General features: G+C 48.2%; 1 long non-coding RNA gene across 1 annotated transcript in view; it reads right to left on the reverse strand.

Moving 5' to 3' along the window:
• Nucleotides 1-18,209, reverse strand: part of LOC103160490 — a 100,639-nt gene extending 82,430 nt beyond the window's left edge. Inside the window, exon 1 of the long non-coding RNA XR_004769065.1 lies at nucleotides 17,797-18,209. This is a non-coding gene — a long non-coding RNA (uncharacterized LOC103160490). The remainder of the gene's footprint in view (nucleotides 1-17,796) is intronic.
• Between the last annotated feature and the right edge of the window lie 368 nt (nucleotides 18,210-18,577).

Below are 18,577 nucleotides of genomic sequence, written 5' to 3' on the forward strand. Positions count from 1 at the left end.
TTGTTAAATTTTTTGTTAACTAAATTTTTTCTTAAAGTAAAGACTTTTTCATAAAATAGAAAACACACTGTTTAAAAAAAGAAAAGAAAAAACATTATAATGCATAACACTTTGTATACTAATCTTAAAAACAAAATAAAATAAACTTGCTTCCAAAAGTAAAATCTATTAATTTTATTTGTTTTTTTGTTTTTGTTTTGTTTTGTTTGGTTTTGGTTTTTTTTTTTTCCGAGACAGGGTTTTGGAGCCTCTCCTGGCACTCGCTCTGGAGACCGGGCTGGCCTCGAACTCACAGAGATCTGCCTGCCTCTGCCTCCCAAGTGCTGGGATTATAGGCATGTGCCACCAACGACCAGAAAGGCTTTGGAGGCTGTCCTGGAACTAGCTCTTGTAGACCAGGCTGGTCTCGAACTCACAGGGATCTGCCTGCCTCCCGAGTGCAGGGATTAAAAGTATGCACTATCATGCCTGACAAGTCTATTGATATTTTTTAAAAGAGCCAAAGAAAAGCCAACAAGAAGTTAGGTCCTTAGAGCCCATACTTCTGGCTTTTCTTGGCTCTTATTAAACTCTGGGAAGCTACACCTGCCTCTGGATCCTCTGTGTCTCCCTCTCTCCCTTTGTCCTCTCCCCAGAGCCCTTGTAGCTCCAGAGGCCCAAGCTGAGAATATGGAATGATCAGGCTAGCTTTTACCCTGCCAGACACCCCACACAAAACCATGGCAGGGCTGGGGAGCTGATAGTAGCTGCCGAGCTGATTTTGGCTACTCTGTCGTTATGGCTGCTGCCTCAATTCAGATTCCCAGATTCCAACTTTTGTGAACTGTCACCCATGCTGGGGGGGGCTTCAGTGATGAAGTGATGAAACCATTCTTTGAATCATTTCTGTTCCTGTAAGTAACCCTTCACCCATATTCCTGTGAAAAACCACAATAAAATGACTGGTTCACTCAAGTGGACTTTGTTGGTATCTGTTCTTTGGTCTGTTGTCCTTTCCCTGTTTGGGGCAAATAGACATTTATATTGTGTCTTCCTAAGAAAAATGTGACACAACATGCATTCAGCTCTAGTGGCTTCGAGTCCAGTGTGGAGAGTCAGCTGACTGGACCCCATCTCGTAAACAGCACCTTCTCTTTGTGTCTTCACATGAAGAGAGGGAGACATGGAAACATTCCCCCACATCTTGCCTCTTGGCTCCAACCCCAGGACCTCATCTAACCCCAGTTATCTCATGAGGCCCTGTCTCTAAAACCTGTCACATTAGGGCTTAGGATGACACATGAGTGCTTGGGTCGGTGACACAGCCTGTGTTGGGGTTTGAAGTGAGCCAGGGCAGGGCCTGATTTAGCTTTTCCAAGTTCCTGGAGGCCGTTAGTAGAGTTGGGTGTGGCTGGCAACTATGGGTGGAGACTGTGGACTCACCTGGCAGACCCTGGCTGGAAGGGGGCCCAGGAAGGCCTGGAGCATCCATCAAGGAGGGCATGCTGGCCATAAGACGAGTTCTTTGGACTCCAGATGTAAGGGAGTAGCACTGGGGGGACTGCAGAGCATGGGGCCCCAAATGTCACAGAAGAGGACAGTCTCATGTCTAGCAGGGGCAGATCTGTTGATGGCTGGGACATTTGACATCTTCTGTGGAATAAGACCCAGAGAAGAAACTTCCATCCTGGAATTGTTCTGAAATGGCTCATTTTCATTGTATGTTTTCAAGTGATTGGATACATTCTTACATAACAGAGAAGGGTGGGTTTTATAGAATGTGAGGCTGCATCTCCATTACCTGCATTACATATACACACTCTATAGCTGTGTGTGTTTATGTATGTGCTTGTATGTATGTTTGTATGTGTGTTTGTATGTGTTTACATGTTTGTATATATGTGTCTGTATGTGGTTTTTTTTTTTTTAATTAGTTCAAGTTAGGGAACAAGCTTGTTTCACATGTAAGTCCCTTCTCCCTCTCCCTCCCCTCACCCCCATCCCTCCTCCCCCACCCCCCTACCCCCACCCTCAACCTACCCCCCACCCCATCCACCCACCACTCCCCAGGCAGGGTAGGGCCCTCAACGGGGATTCTGCAGAGTCCACCAAATCATCCTGTGCTGGGCCTGGGCCCTTCCCCATGTGTCCAGGGCCAGAGTGTAACCCTTCACGTGGGATGGGCTCTCAAAGTCCTTCTTACACCAGGGAAAAACGCTAATCCACCATCAGAGGCTCCCTAGGGTGCAGAGGCCTCCTTATTGACATCCATGTTCAGGGGTCTGAATCAGTCTTGTACTGGCCTCCCCGACAGCATCTGGGGTCGATGTGCTCTCCCTTGTTCAGGCCAACTGTTCCTGTGGCTTTCTACAACCTGGTACAGACCCCTTCGCTCTTCATTCATCCCTCTCTTCAACTAAGTTCCAGATTTCAGCTCAGTGTATATCTGTGGATGTCTGTCTCTGTATGTGTGTCTTTTGTGTGTACGTATGTGTGTATATGTGCGCAGATGCGTATGTATGTGTGTATGTATATGTGTGTGTGCATGAGTGTATGTATGTGTGTATGTATGTGTGCATGTGTACATACAGGTGTATGTGAGTGTGGGGAGCAGAGGTCTGTCAGGTGTCTTCCTTAATCTCTCTCTACTGTTGTATTTATTTATTTTGAGACAGAGTATCTCACTGAACCTGGAGCTCGGCACTTGGTTATGTGGGGTACCCAGTGATCCTCCCCCACAGGTGTGCCATCACATCCAGCCTTCTGTGTGGGTGCTGAGATCTAAATTCAGGTCCTCATGTTTGTGTAGCAAACGCCTTACTGACTGAGCCATCTCCCCAGCCCTGTCTCATGGTTTTTGTATATCAAAACCTTCCTATCTTTTTTTTTTTTTTTTCCGAGACAAGGTTTCTCTGTGTAGCTTTGGAGCCTATCCTGGCACTCGCTCTGGAGACCAGGCTGGCCTTGAACTCACAGAGATCCGCCTGCCTCTGCCTCCCAAGTGCTGGGATTAAAGGCGTGCGCCACCAAGGCCAGGCTAAAACCTTCCCATCTTGCCTATCTATGTCTAGTTGCCCAGCCAGGTGGTAAGAACCACAGGTGGCTGTGCCCATCATCCTCCTCCGGAACTTTTCATCTGTCGCCATGAAACACTGGCTCCCAGTGCCTGCCAGCTCCTGCCACCCCATCCTGATGTCTGTCTCTGTGGGCCTCATGACCCTAGGGGCCTCCTGTGTGGAAGCCCCGGCTTGTGTCTCCTTGTCCCTGAGTTATTTCATTCACCCTAGTGTCCTCAATCTTCCCAAGCCCGCCACTAGCAGGAGTCATTTTTCCAAGGAGCCCTGTAGGGTGTCCACTTAGAGCAGTAATGAAGGAACTGGGGAGGGAGCTCCTCCCACCCACATCCCACCTCTTGGTGGTCCCTGGGCCTCCTTCATGGAATACCAGCCCCACAGGAAGTAGACAGGCCGGCCAATAGGTTAACAGCTGGGAGAACGGCCCCAGGGTGCCTTGCTCCCACAGGTAACTCAAATCTCTGATAAACTTTCACAAAGTCAGAACCTTGGCCCATAAATGATCTGCATGTCCCTTGGGTCAGGTCTCTGACAACTTGCCTTTGAATGTCAGAACAAGGCCAATGGCCTCAGGCCCAGGCCTCTTTCATCCCATGTAGGGAGCTGTCCCTGCATTCTCCATTACAATGATGGCGCCTGCAGGCACTGAATGTAAATTATTGCGCAGGCGCTGGGTAATTTTCCATTTCCTTGATCTCTGCCTATTCCGTGGCGTCATATGGCCTGATGAGCTGAAGCCAATCATAGGGTGACACGTCCCAAGCGGCGGCTGCCAGCCTTTATTAGGGGACGGGATTCTTGGCTCGGGGTCTCCGCTCTGGTAAGCTTATGTTCTCCCTTCAAGACACATTAAAGCTTTCCTGCAGAAGGATCCGAATGTCCTGTGTGGTTCTTGCTGGCGAGACGATTGCGCCTGCAATCCCAGCCTACAGATGCCTGTGCAGGCCATGTGCCATAGGGGCTCTTTCATGGCATTTGTATACCTGGCAGAATGGAGGCTCATGTCACACCATGGCTCAAGTGTGACTGTGCAGCGATGGACTGGGGTCCATTCTAGAGCTAGAGCTCACTGCACAGCCTACAGGCCCCTCAATAGGTTGGAGAGTATCCTTCCCATGTGGCTCAGTTGATTTGAGACATTCCAGGCAGCTAGACTGGTCTCTACTTCTTAGATGTAGCTCAGCTAGTCTGAGAGTCTCTCAACAGTCCTTATTTTATATATGCTTGGGGAAGGAGGGACCTAGTGAATATGGTCAGTTTCGGGGACTTCCTGAAGCTTTTGAGTTGTTTACTTCCTTAGCTTAAAGAGCTTCTCTGCAGGATGGAATATTCCAGCTCCCCTTAGAACATCCTGACTCTTATTGAACTTCCTTCCAAGACAGATGATTTATCTCTTAGGAAATCACCACAGAACATCTATGAAGAATAAGGAAGGGGAGAGGAAGAGGAATGGATGAAGGTATTGAAGAGAAACGAGGGAGGGTTATTGAATAGATGCTTCAGTTCTTCATCTAATGTTTTATAATAACATGTATGCATGCACACATATGCAAATGTCACACCGAGTTCTCTTCTTCTGTCGTGTGGCTCCAGGGGTTGGACCCCCATGGTTAGGCTTGATCACATGCACCTTTAGCCTACTGAGTTTCTGTTCTCAAACATGCCCAAGCTGTGTTTTCCTCTTGGGACCCAGAACCAGCAGAAGGGCTGGAATGGGCAGGGGGGGTCAATCCCTTCTCTGAGGGACAATGAGAGCCTAGCATGGAAGGTGAGCAGAGGGGACAGGAGGAGTTGGGCACAATCTCAAGCAGGAAATTCCAACTCACCAAAATGCCTATCTGTGGGTGGGGACCCATTGGCTTCAAGCCAGAGGTGGGTCTGGAACTGGGGGGCTGGACTTTCACTTTCACCAGCAACCTAAAGAAAGCAAAGTCTCACTGCCCTTGACTCAGAGGCCACCTGCTGAGATGGCACCCAGAGACCAAAGCCAGGCCCAGGGGGAGAACAGAGGTGATTCTAGCTCCATTTGCCCCAAAATACACTGGTCTAGCTGAAACCATGTCAGACCATCTGTGACCCCAGAAGCTACAAGCCCAAAGAACTTTAGGCAGTGGCATAAACAAGGCAGCAAGCCCATGTGTGATACAGCTTGGTTAGGCAAAAAGGGTGTTTGAGGGTCATGCCTACATCCTCAATGGAAGGAGGGAATATCTTCACCGGGCTGTGACTTCATTACTATTTATAGAATTTAAAAATTCTACAAGTTCTCAGGCCAGGTATGGTGGTGCAAGCCTCTCATCCCAGCACTCAGGAGGTGGGAGCTGGAGGATCAGGAATTCAAGGCCAGCCTTAGTGAATGTGAGGCCAACCTGGACTACATAAGACCCTGACTCAAAATAAATAAATAAATAAATAAATGAGAGAGAGAGACCCCAAACTCCTGGGTTCAAGCAATCCTCCTGCCTCAGCTTCCTAGGTGACCAAGATGACAGGTGTATAATCAATACACCCATTATCTACTCAAAAACTCGAATTTACTGATGTGTAAAACTTGATCCTGAAGTGCTGAAGTCCTGCTTGACTAGGTTACTGCAACTGAGCATGTGGGCTCTGAATCCAGGGGCCACCTACCAGCTAGCCTCCTGATGAGGACTGACTCCCCCAGGGCACCAGCCCCTGATGATACCCCACAGTAGGCTAACTTCTCCCTGCAGAGGAAAGAAACCCCAGAGGGCATCACCTGACCAGAACTCCAGGGAAGGAACTGATAAGCCTAGGCCAGCCCTATGTAAAGCAGGAAATGGGTCAGAAAGAGGGGACCGGGCAGATGTTCAATGGCCGGTCTCCCCTTCATCCTTTTACCCTCTATAGCAGCTTGCCCATGCTGTCTAGCCCGGGGAAAGCACAGGAAGGCAGACTCTGGGACTCTCCGCTGGCCTTGGCCTAGCAGGAAGGCCTGCTGCCCACTGGCCAGCTCTCCTGGGCAGCAACATGGGAATTCCCTGGGGGCCAAGCTCTGTCAGGAAGTGCTGTTGGGTACAGGGCGGACGCCTCTTATTCCCATAGACTCTCTCTGCAGATGACCCGGGCAGGCTCCTGGGCAAGCCCACTTGGCCTGTGTGCAGGAAAAAATACCACTCTTATGAGGCAATGCTTTGCAGAGACCCAAGAGAGGGGGCCGGGCCCCACCCTGACTTCTCATCCGCTCTCTCTTCCCTAGACCCATACTACAACACACACACACACACACACACACACACACACACACACACACACACACTGTGCAGCATCTCCATTGTGGTCTCCATACCACTGCAAACCCTGCTACAGGCCTGAGAAGCTTAGAAAAGGCCACTGCCTTGAAAACTTTATGCCACCAAAGGCTATAGCCATGGTTCCATAGCTTCTACAAGGGGAAGAGCTTCAGGGGACCCACAGACCAGACCTGGGGTAGCTTTACTGAAAAGAAACCTGCCATACCAAGCCCTGCCTCTCCTCTGCACCTTGCCCTGCTGACATATTGGGGTGAGGAGATCTGGGGAGATGATTTATATGGTAAATGCTCTCCGGACAAGCATGAAGACCTAAATTCAATACAAAGAATATGTGTGGAAAAAGCCAGGCGTGGTCAATGCACTTGCAATCCTTGCTCTGGGGGATACTGAGCCTCACAGATCCCAGGGACTTTCTGGTCAGCCAGCAGGGCTTTACAGTCAAGTTCTAGGCCAGTGAGAAATGTCATTTCAAAAAACAAGATGGTGATGCTACATGCCATTAACACCAGCACCTAGAGACAGACTCAGGCAAATTCTGTGAGCTGGAGACCAGCCTGGTCTATATCAAGTGCCAGGCCAGTCAGGACCTACGTAATGAGACCTTGTCTCAGAACAAAAATAAGGTGGACAGAACCTGGGGAGTGATACCCAAGATTAACCTTTGACCTTCACATGGATGGTCACAGATGTGTACCTGCACATGAACATGGGCATGTGCACACACACACACACACACACACACACACACACACACACACACACACGCTGGCAAACACCAGGGTACAGAATGAATATTATTTCATACTGCATACTTCATTCAAGATGGAGAGGCAGCGGCCAGGGCCTGTGATCTGACTACCTGCTTTATCTCATACATAGAGCAGTCTCTTAGGATCTCATCCCAGAGACCAGAAGCATCATGATTCAGGCAAGGAGACCCAGGGAGGCAACAAGATCTGCAGTGAGGTACACTGGGAGCCGTGTCACCCCAACCCTGTGCACAGAGCATAAATAAAAAGAGAGACAGAATGTCCAGACACACAGGGAGGTAGAGGCAACCTAGGGACCTACTCAGCCCTTTGAGCAGAAACCAGAAGTTACGTTTTGCACACAGTGCCATGTCATCTCTTGGCTCCAAGAGTAGAAACCCAAATGACATTGGACTACCAGGTGGAGTATACACCTTCCTGTGAGCTCCTTGACAGGTCTACAGCTGTCCCAGTTTTCCCTTCCAGTTGTCACCAATCATGAAGGCAGGAAAGAGGATGTTTGGACCCCCTGAGAGGACTCTTGAAATTCTCCATGGCTGAATTCACTCAGCACTGGCAGAAGCCTGCTTCCTGTTTGTAAGGGGGGAATGGGGAGGGGCCTGGGACACCTAGACACCAGCTGAGCACCCCAAAGCAAGCTAAGGAACCTTAGAAAACACCCGGGCTTAATAATGAAATAAAAAAGAACTTGGCAGACAGTGGCTGAGTTTTGCTGAACCCAAACATTTAAAAGATGTCATATTTATCCATCCCTGGATAAATCAGAAGGAGTTGCACAGCACTGAACAACTGTCTGCAATGTGCTTGCAACCTTCAAAGCCTGTTTCTCCCTGCCTTCCCCTCCCCCCTTCCCCTTCTCCCTTGCCCTTTCCCTCTCTCCCTCCAAAACACAAGGTCTCAGCCAGGTGGTGGTGGTGCAAGTCTTTAATCCCAGCACTCTGGAGGCAGAGGCAGGCAGATTTCTGTGAGTTCAAGGCCAGCCTGATCTACAGAGCAAGTGCCAGGACAGGCTCCAAAGCTACACAGAGAAACTATGTCTTGAAAAACAATACAAAACAAACAAACAAACAAAACACATGTCTCTCCGTGTAGGCCACACTGTCCTGGAATTCCCTACCTACTCCTGGATGGCCTTGAACCTACAGCCCTCCTGTCTCTGCTTGCGTTACTAGCCTGCATACACCCCTGCTCCTTCAAAGAGAGTTTTCTTCGGTGTTTCAAAGAAGCTGAGGAATCGCCAGAAACTTTTACAGCCTAACAACTTTTGCACCTTATTTTTCAAAATAAAAGCTTAGAGCTGGAGTGAGGCTCAACAGTTAAGAGCACCGGCTGCTCTTGCATGGACCTTCAGTTCTCAGCACCCACACAACAGCTCACAGCCATCTCTAACTCCAGTTCCAAGGGCTTATGCCAATTCTGGCCTCCTCAGGTACGGCACACACATGGTACACACATACTTGTATACATAAAATCAAATAAATAAATATATTTTAATTAAAAAATAAAAGTTTAAATATGGACGGGGAAGGGTGGGCAGGAAGGAGGATAGTTTTCTTCCCCTTCAATGTGCAAGAAGCAAGTTCACCTGAGGGCAGGAAGGGATCATTTCCCTAAAGAGCCAACTTCTTGCCTCAAATGGATCCCTCTGTTCTGCCCCTGAACTTGAAGAGCATTCACGGAGTTGGGGGCTGACTCCTGTGGTACTGTGCGTGCGTGTGCGTGCGTGCGTGCGTGCGTGCGTGCGTGCGTGCGTGCGTGCGTGCGTGCGTGCGTGTGTTGTGTGTGCTCTTGAGACAGGGTCTTTCACAGGCCTGAAAGAGGGTCTTTCACAGGCCTGAAAGAGTAGAATGTCTGGCTAGCAAGCTAGCTGCAGGGATCTGCCTCTGTCTCTGCCTCCCTGCTGCTGAGATTCCAAGTGTATGCCATCATGTCTGGGAATCAAAGGAGTCCTCAGGTTGTGCATCAGACACTTTGGGGACTGAGCCATCTCCCCAGCCCTCCTGAGACTTTTGAGGAAATATTCTGGATGGTACTGACACTCCCCAGACTATGAGGCTTTTTGATTTTGAGTAACAACACCTCCACCCTGCTCTCCCCAGGGTTACCATCCCATTACAACCTGCTTCCTATTGTCTGGAGTTCCAAGAAGACCTGAGAACTATCACAATGACTTCCAGGAAGCTCCTGCAGAGGGACTAAAGCTGCCCAGTCCACTTTTTCTGGGGCAAAGGCAACTCCACACTGGAGGCCCTGCAGCAGCATGGCTGTATACCAGGCTAGAAGCTCTCTCTCCAGCCTCCCGCCTGCCCTTCCCATTGCAGCTGCCCAGGAGGCCATGGTCTGACCCAATTCCCAGGAGCTCCACACCAGGCTTACACCATGTTTTTGTGAGGCAGGTCTGGATCACCAACCCTGCACACCCCGATTCCAGGAGGCAGATGTGTGTCACAGGCCTACTGTTACGTACCAGATATGTCGGGCCAAATAGCCCCATGGTCTGAGTAACTCATGAGGTGGGGATGGGGGTAGCCCATGGAGTCCCATGAGCCCTCTGCTGGAAGCCAAAGGGCTGTGTGGTGTTGCACGCCTGGCAGTGCCCTAGTCCGTGTGTTTGTACTGAGAGGCCTGTGAGCTGCCTAGGGACATAACCAATACAGGGTCTCTCACTGGCCTAGAACTTGCCAGTGAGACTAGACTGTCTGGCTGGAGAACCACCAAAGGCTATCCCCAGTCACAGGCCTTCGGAGGTGACGGTGAGAGCTGCAGGGGACCCAGAGACCCTGCCTGGGTGGCTTGACTGCCATGCCAAGCCCTGTCTTAGCCCAGCATTTTATCTTGTGATATGTTGAGGGTGAGGAGAGTTGGGACGTTTGTTTAGTTGGCAAAATGCTCACAGGGCCAGCTTGAGGACCTGAACTCAGTACTCCAGCCATAGTTTGGGTGGCTTAAACAGTAGAGACATATTCTCTTCTGTGCCCTCATCTCTGGAGAGAAGAAACCTGGGCTCTTGGCATGGCAGAGCCCTGCTTGCTCCCTGGGTTCTAGGGAAGTTTCCTTCCTGTCTCATCCAGCCCTTGGTCTTGCCAGGAATCCTTGGCTTGTGGCCAAGATGTCTATATCCATCATCACCAAACCTTCTCTCTGTGTCTCTGTGATCAATGTCCCTCTTCTTTTAAGGACATCATCCTGGATTGGGGGCCAACCTTTCATTGATGACCTTGCCTTGTGACCCCATTGCCAAATGCAGTCACATTCTGAGTGTCAGGATTTGGATTTTTGAGAAGGATTTTGGGAAGTCACTCCCTAACCCCCTTTAAGAATATTCGAGAAGCAGGTAGAACTTTAAAATAAATAAATAAACACACACCAAGTAGTATATCTGGTCCAGGAAAGAATGGTGACAATAAGAGAACTCGCTGCCTGCTGGGGTAGTGAGGACGCCACTGTCGGAGGCCCGGGTAGCCAGCCAGGATACATGAACAGAGTGGCTCTGCAAAGCCTCTAGGACTACAAACTTGAGTCAGGAGCAGGCGGGTTCTTGTTCCAGTGAGGAGGCTTGGCAGCTGTACACAAGGGACCGAGGAGGGAGAGGATAGGTGGCCACCAGCCAGGTGGAAGCAAGGGTAGTTCCTGGTCCTGCTCTGGAGTTGCGATTGAACTGCAGGTTTGTGGGCCTGGAGGAGTCTACAGGAGGACGGATCATGCTGTGTGTGCACTGTGATGTGAGTGAGGGTAAGAAGGAAGCAAGAAGGGCCACACATAAGGGGATGCAGCCAGGGACAGCAGAAAGCAGAAGGTGCTGCCCTCTGTATAAAGGGAGTGGATATGTGTATGGGGCTGCTGTGAGGGTTGAGTCAGAGCACACGATGAACAGCAGGGCTTCAGGTCATGAGAAGTCATAAACTGAGTTGGCTCAGTAGTTACAGAGTGCTTGCTGCTCTTGCAGAGGACCTGAGTTTGGTTCCCAGCATTCATGTTGGGTGGCTCACAACTACCTCCTGTAACTCCAGCTCTAGGGGATCTGACACCCTCTCCTATGCTCCTCAGGTACCTGCATTCACATGCACATACCTGCACAGACACACACACACACACACACACACACACACACACACAGAGAGAGAGAGAGAGAGAAACAGATAGACAGACAGACAGACAGACAGAGACAGAGACAGAGAGACAAACAGAGACACATTTTTAATCATAAAAAAATAAATGGCAAAAGGCCACCATATGTCTACTTGACGAGCTAAAATTATAACAATTTTAATTTATGACAATACTAAGTGCAGACAAGAAGGTAGAGCAGCTGACCATCCTTAAGGGTAGGAATGCACAGTGACAGCTGATGCATGTCACAATGCTCAGCACCCCCACTCTGAGTATTTCCCCTTAAAAAAAAAAGAACACCTGCTTTGCAGTTGTGGGGCACTCCTTTAATCAAGCATTTGGGAGGTAGAGGATGGCCTTGAACTCCTGATCCTCCTGCCTCTACCTCCCAAGTGCTGGGCTGACAGGTGTGCACTTAACACACCTGGCCTTTTCTTTATTAAATTATGCCAGAGATTTGGTCCCAGTGATGGAGAAGCAACAAACACAAATGTATCCACCGTTTCCCCAATATTCCCTAAGATATCAATCCACATGGCCACCTACTGGCACCCCATGCCCTGGTACTTCATGTGGTCTTTACAACATTCAAATGGTGACCCAATAGATGGAAGGAGACACCCTATTTTTATTTAACCTTTCTCTTGTCTTCACTCTGTTCTTTCTCCCTGTGCTGGCCATGGGTGAGTGGTGAGTCTGGAGCAGGTGTGTAGCTGTGCCCTGACTCTGCGCCTCCCCCTTAGCATGTCGAGGGCTTGCAGCGGCTCCAGGATGCTGCACTGCCCCTGGCTCCCCTTCAGGTGATGGTGCAGCCCAAGATATCCCAGGACACAGTTCCAGCCCTCGTGGTTCCACCCTGTGTGGCACCCATAGCCTAGCCCAGTCTCTGGCACCAAAGCAGTTGCATGTTGTCAGGTTCCTTTCTGCACTAACTATGGAACATCTTCACACTTTAAAAGTGCCTGCCAGGCAGAGTTCATTCACTCTCTGTGCCTCATCTCTCGCCTTTTACTTATATCTTTGTCTATAATTTCTTCTTACACTGACTCTGTTGCGGGGGGCATGTTTGCTTAGTGGTATGTCTTCTCGGGGCCCATCAAAGGCATCCCCTTCATGCAGAAACCCTACCTGCCTGCTCAGCCTACAATAGACCTGCTTTCTCCCACTTACAACATATCTGCTTTCTCATTCATTGGTGGCTTTGCCTTTCATCTTGCCCAATACCCACTGGTTTTCCCTTACTTTTAATTTACTCAACTCCTGCTTAAGGTGTGTGTGTGTGTGTGTGTGTGTGTGTGTGTGTGTGTGTGTGTGTGTGCATATATAATGATCTCTCTGTTCATTGTGTCTCCTTCTAGACTAAGAAAGCAACAAGTCTCAAATATTTTGGGTTGGCATGAACTTTTGTATGTTAATAAAAAAATAATTAGATTTTTTTACAACATACTGTATATGTGATCCAACTCTGCTTTAAAATATATTCTATATGGTAATAAAAATTTAAAGTTATAAATGATCTATTCAGAGTAACAAAAACTAAGTACACCTGAGTACTTACGTCTTTGCCAAGTGTTCAACACCAAGCTTCTAGGGAGTTTAAATAAATGGCAACATGTGTTTGATAAATAAGGTATTTGATAAATAAGATAGGTATTGTTACAAACATTCCGAAATTATCCACAGAATGGCTATCTTGGTTTCCTTACTGAATTCATTATCCATGATTAAAAAGTTTTATTTTGATACTAAAAGAGCCTCAATTCAAAAATCATCATTTTTAAGGCTAAACCTGATAGGAAGGTAATGTAAAGTCCTAGTCTTTTGGAAGTTGCCAACCTATTGTAGACTGTTAAGAATACAAGTTAAGTGACATCTTATAAATGATCAAGCTCTTTAATTGTAGTCTCGATAGGTACTGATATAATTAATTACAGGGATAAGTCAGAGTTAGGCTTAAAACAAATAACTAGAAACAATGCTTGGCCACTCAGATATAGCTAATAGACAGAAAGTCCTCAAATGCTCAGAGATCTGCAGAATATGACATTTAAAATGTTTAATTAAAAAGCTTTTCAGCCAGGCGGTAGTGGCGCACGCCTTTAATTCCAGCACTAGGGAGGCAGAGGCAGGCGGATCTCTGTGAGTTTGAGACCATCCTGATCTTCAAAGAGAGTTCCAGGACAGACTCCTAACCTAAAGAGAAACCCTGTCTCGAAAAACAAAAACAAAAACAAACAAACAAAAAAGCTTTTCTTAATAGAGAGACGTGCCAGCTCCTGGCAGCATCCCTATTTCCTCTAAAGAAGATGTTAGATGGATGGGCACAGAAGAATCTCCACCTGGAACTTGCTTCATAAGTGGCATCACTAGCCACTGAGTAAACCTGCCTTTCACCACAAATAGACAAATAGGGACACTTGGGAATCGACTGTTGCCTAGACAAAGGTAGCTGGTCTTCCTACAAACTCCTACTCCACAGGGTCTTCTGAGGCCTGGCAGGCCTACACCTTCCAGCAGAAGACCATGTTACCCCAAGACCTCTGCCCTTAGTAACCATGGAGGACCCTGGAGCAACTATCTAAATAGTCAGCAAGTAAGTCTCTGTCATTTTTAAATCATTAACTCAGGTAAAATTTATCCTTCTTAGAACTCTGATGCTGTTTGACGACTGGTGGTAGCTTTGCCAGCTTAATAGCAACAACCAAGGAAGGCTTCAGCTGCCTTCTCAGTTCTCTGTGTAAAAGTTCAGGTCACAGGCCTCACTCTCCCAGAGCCAATACCAACTCTAGACACAGTTCACCTTGCTGTCAGACTCAAGGAAAGAAAAACTCACAAAACAGATTTCAGTATAACTTCTTACCATTCCTTTGTTTAAAGGAACTTGCTTTATAGTGACTGCTCTCAGTGGTCAGCCACCTGTATCTACCGGTGAATTAGATAAAAGGTGTTTTAAGATGTAAAGTTTATGTTGTGAGGACATGAAAGCCTAAGATGCGAGGATCTGTGAATTTTTCTGGATCTAAGAAAGTGACTTAGGATATGTGAATGCAAGTTATGAAGGTCTAAGGATAAAAAGGCTTAAGTGCTGATAAAGAGAAAGTGATTTGAGACATTTAAAAGAATGAAATATGGCTGGAGGGTCTCTAAATCCAGCACTCAAGAGGCAGAAGCAGGCGGATCTCTGTGAGTTCCATGCCAGCCTGGTCTCCAGAGCGAGTACCAGGACAGACTCTAAAGCTACAGAGAAACCCTGTCTCAAAACAAACAAACAAACAAACAAAAAACCCCAAGAACTAAAAAAAAAAAAAAAATGAAACATGTCCCAGATCTCTCTCTCTTGTTAAGCTACTGCTATACTAAGACTCCAAAGGTTCATAGTTTTAACATTAATCGATAAAATTCTTATGAGCTATCAGTCTAGTACTAAATACCATACTATATGATCATAGCTACAAGACCAGGATTCTAAATTCCCTTTGGTTGTTTTCTAACTATAGACTTACACGGTACTTTTCATTGTGCTAAAATCATCTGTCACTGTTTTCCAGATAGAAGAAAGAATGTTAATGTTTTCAAACAGAATCATTTCTGGCATGAGTATCCTGCCATTTCTGCAACATGCATTTCAGTACAGATTATAAATAGTGGGAATGCTAATGTGTCTAAAACCTAACTTTTCACAAACTCAAAGAATTCTTGTAAGCTCCAGGGAGTCAACTTGGATTCACCTCGCACAGGTAAGATGCATCCCTCCCTCAATTACCAGGACCTAAGAAAGATGGTTCCACAGAGCCTGGACAGCAGTGAGGCAACCAGCTACTCCAGGACGTGGCCAGCTCCCCAGCTTTCCCAGGTCCCCGCAAGATTCCAACACCCCCAGATCAGCAGGAAGTAGTCTCAACAATTCAACACCCTCATTCTCCTAACCTGCCACACATAACTCCTCACCTTTTTTAATAAACAAAAAGGAAAGAATGCTAGCATACAGGTACACCTGGCCCTGCCCCTTGGGGACCTGACAGAGTGCATCATCCCTCCGTGAGTGGCAGGCAGTACCTTGGCCTGCTATGAGGTCGCTGTGTATATGCGCTGCTCCCTATTCCTTTAAAGGGCAGAATTCCCTACTCCCCCTTCTTCCTCTTCCTCTTTCTCCCCCACCTCTCTCTCTCTCTCTCTCTCTCTTTCTCAGACTGCCTGTCTGCAGCTCTCTCTTTCTCCCTTTCTCTTCTCTCTCTCTAGCTCTCTGCCTCTCTTCACTTCTGTCTCTCTCCCTTTCTCTCTCTCTCTTCCCAAAAGACTGCTCTGCCTTCCCTTTCTCTCTCCTCTCTCTCTCTTCCCTTCCCCCAATAAACTCCCCATGTAAGCTCTATCTGCATGGCATGTTTGTCGCTTATCCTCATGGTTTGGACCCAACCCGCCAAGGTTCCTCTAGCACCGTATCATAACACTGAGTTATTAACCAAGTATTTATAATTTATATTCAGCCTCTGAGTCAGTAATTTGGGAACTGGCAGACAGGAAAGAAATATCCATTTACACATATACATAAAAGCAAATCTTTTATTTGAAAAAACAGAGCTGTTATTGACATAAACACACGCATGCACACAGGCACATACATACATACATACATATTTCATTTCTATCAGTTCACCCTAACGGAGTAGCCTTCCATCTGCACTGCCATCTTAGACAAGATATGACATCTCCTCGACTGATACTGAAAGATGAGGAGCTGGGGTGATGATGGTCTCCCCAACACTGGCATCCTGAGGGCTCTGAAGCCCTAGAGGCTGAAGCACATTTGCTATTTCTATGCGGCTTGTCCTGGGGGCACTGAAACAATGAACCAGGCGGGGGTGTATCTGAGACTCCACCCAACAAGCTTGGCATCTACCAGGGAGTAAAATGAAAGGCAAATCCCAACATGTTCCAAGTGTTATATAATTGTTGCAAATAGCTTTTAGCAGATTACACAAACACGGAAAATATTCAGTGCATGTTGAGTAGGAAAATTGCATATATTCTCTAGTTACAGATATCACACATAGGATCCAGGGTGCAGCAGAGTCGCCTAGACTTTCAGTTTTCCTCAAAGTGATATTTTTATTTGGCCTGATGTTTAATTGTTGACTGACACTTAAAAATCTGGAGAGTTTGTGTAAACATTCAGGTTTCTAGGCCTTGCAGATATGAAGGTGAACCTGTACAGGACTCAGTTTACCCAGGGTCGCCTGCAGGAGCTGCAAGATGCAAAGATGCAACAGCCCCTTAGAAAGGGCCTGAGGCTCTCCTGATGGGCCTGACCCCATCTGTCCCTCTCTCCTCCTTCTGTGAGCATGGAAGACAAGGCCTAACGATGGGCTTCTACGACTTTCTCACACTGTTCTTCTATAATATGCCTTTCCCTCCTCCTCACCTGCCAAGCCCCTACAGTTCTCAGAGCCTCTGCCTAAGACTCATTTCTTCCAAGACACATTTCTAAACCTCAAGTGGCTCTGTGGATGTCTTTCCCACAGCCCAGTCATCCCTTCCTCCCCTTGGAGCCCATGATGGTTCCTTCCATTATTTATCCCCTACCATGGACAAAGTCTCCACTGCACCCTGATATATATATATATATATATATATATATATATATATATATATATATATATGGCCCTGGCTGTGATGCCAGACCAGGCTTCCCACCAAAAGGGTCTGAACAGAGATCACAGGTGATATGATACCAACCTTGCTGGCTGAGGGCCCTGAACCACCTCAGAGGATCAGTGCAGCAGCCACTCCTTTCTTGGGGACTGGGCCTCAGACAGCCCTGCAGAAAGTCTCTGGAGCTTCCTAGGTTGAGGACCAGTGGTGCTGGAGGTACCAGGCCAAGGACAGTACTCAGCAAGGTATGTGCATCCAGGAGCCTTGGGGTCCAACACCACGTAGATCCTGAGAGCATCACTGGATCCTGGTCTGTCTGACTGTGGCAGGGCACCCCCCACATCTCCCAGCCTGAGGCCATGCTGGTCTCCCTGATAGGTCCCTTCCTATAGCCGAGGCTCTCTGGCTTATGCCCTTTCTCCCCAGAGAGGAAGAATCCAGAGCAGGACTAAGTTGACCTTGTTGCTGTGTTCCCAGTATTCATGTACACCAATGGGTGTTTGATGAATGAATGAATGAATGAATGAATGAGAGTGTGGCAACCAGAAGTGCTGGGGACAGAGAAAGCTGGGCCACAGAAGCCACTCTAGAGTAAGGCAAGGTGCTGACTCTGGAGTGTCCCCAGGCTGCGGCATAACCAGCACCATCAGGAAGTTGGCCAATTCCAGTGCCCCAGGCTGGACCCTCCAGGGACAGGAGGAAGCACCCAGCTGTCTTACCTCTGGTTCTGACCTTGTGTCAGGCCCTTCAATATCAGGTCAAAGCCCTCAGTTCAGATTCCCGGTGTGAAGCCACACCCCTACAACCACTCCCTCAGCTTCTCCAAAGCATCAAACCCAGATAGCCCCACCCTCACAAAGCCCTGCTCCACGTAGCTCCACCCACCCCAATTTGCAGGAGCTTTGCCTGACCCCCTTGGCCTTAGGCCCCAGTTCTTACTTCGAGGATGTCAGGTCTTTGATGGCACTTGCCAGAGTCTCATGGACAGGAGATAGTGGCCCAGGAGGTTGGCTGCAGGGCCAGCTCAGAGGATCAGGTCATTTCTAGTCGTACACTACAGCTCAAGCAGTCCGACTCTGTTATTGACAGAACTGGAGGCAAAACCAATGGTGACTCACCCATATGGCACCCAGATTCAGGGGTGGGTCTCACCCAGACCAGGATTTGACGTGGGCATGAGAGGGGCATGCCCTGGCAGACTGGAGCATGTCCCTTTCCAGGACGATAGCAGCAGCTGACGTAGGCGCATGCCTGCTGAATGTTCTGCCGATGCCTTTCAATGGTGATGAACAGGAGTGGGTGGGTGGGTCAAGAGTCATTGTGGATCTGGAGCATGCTGGGATGTTAGTGGGGGCGTGGCACCCAGAACCTGGCTCCTCCTTCATCGCCTCAAGGCACTGTGTCCTGGCTATCACCTAGCTTACTGCAATCAGAGGAGCAAGAGAGCTGCCTGGGCTGACAGGGACGGGGTGGCCAGGCTGAGCAGGTGCCAGGAACCTCTATCTATCCCCCTCTGCCCTTGGCTTCCTCTTTCCCAGTGTCTCAACATTTCTGCATCCACCTTCACATGCCTAGGACCGGTGCTGGAGATCACAGCCACCTTGGAGGGTGTGGAGTGGTGTTGCATGTGCTTTTGCTCTGTGTGTACCAGGCACATATAGGGGCCATTCTGGCCCTTTAAAGGCAAGCAGGGGCCATGTGTTTCTTGAATGCAAGCTCC

Source organism: Cricetulus griseus, chromosome 3, assembly GCF_003668045.3.
Source record: "Cricetulus griseus strain 17A/GY chromosome 3, alternate assembly CriGri-PICRH-1.0, whole genome shotgun sequence".
Classification (NCBI taxonomy): domain Eukaryota; kingdom Metazoa; phylum Chordata; class Mammalia; order Rodentia; family Cricetidae; genus Cricetulus; species Cricetulus griseus.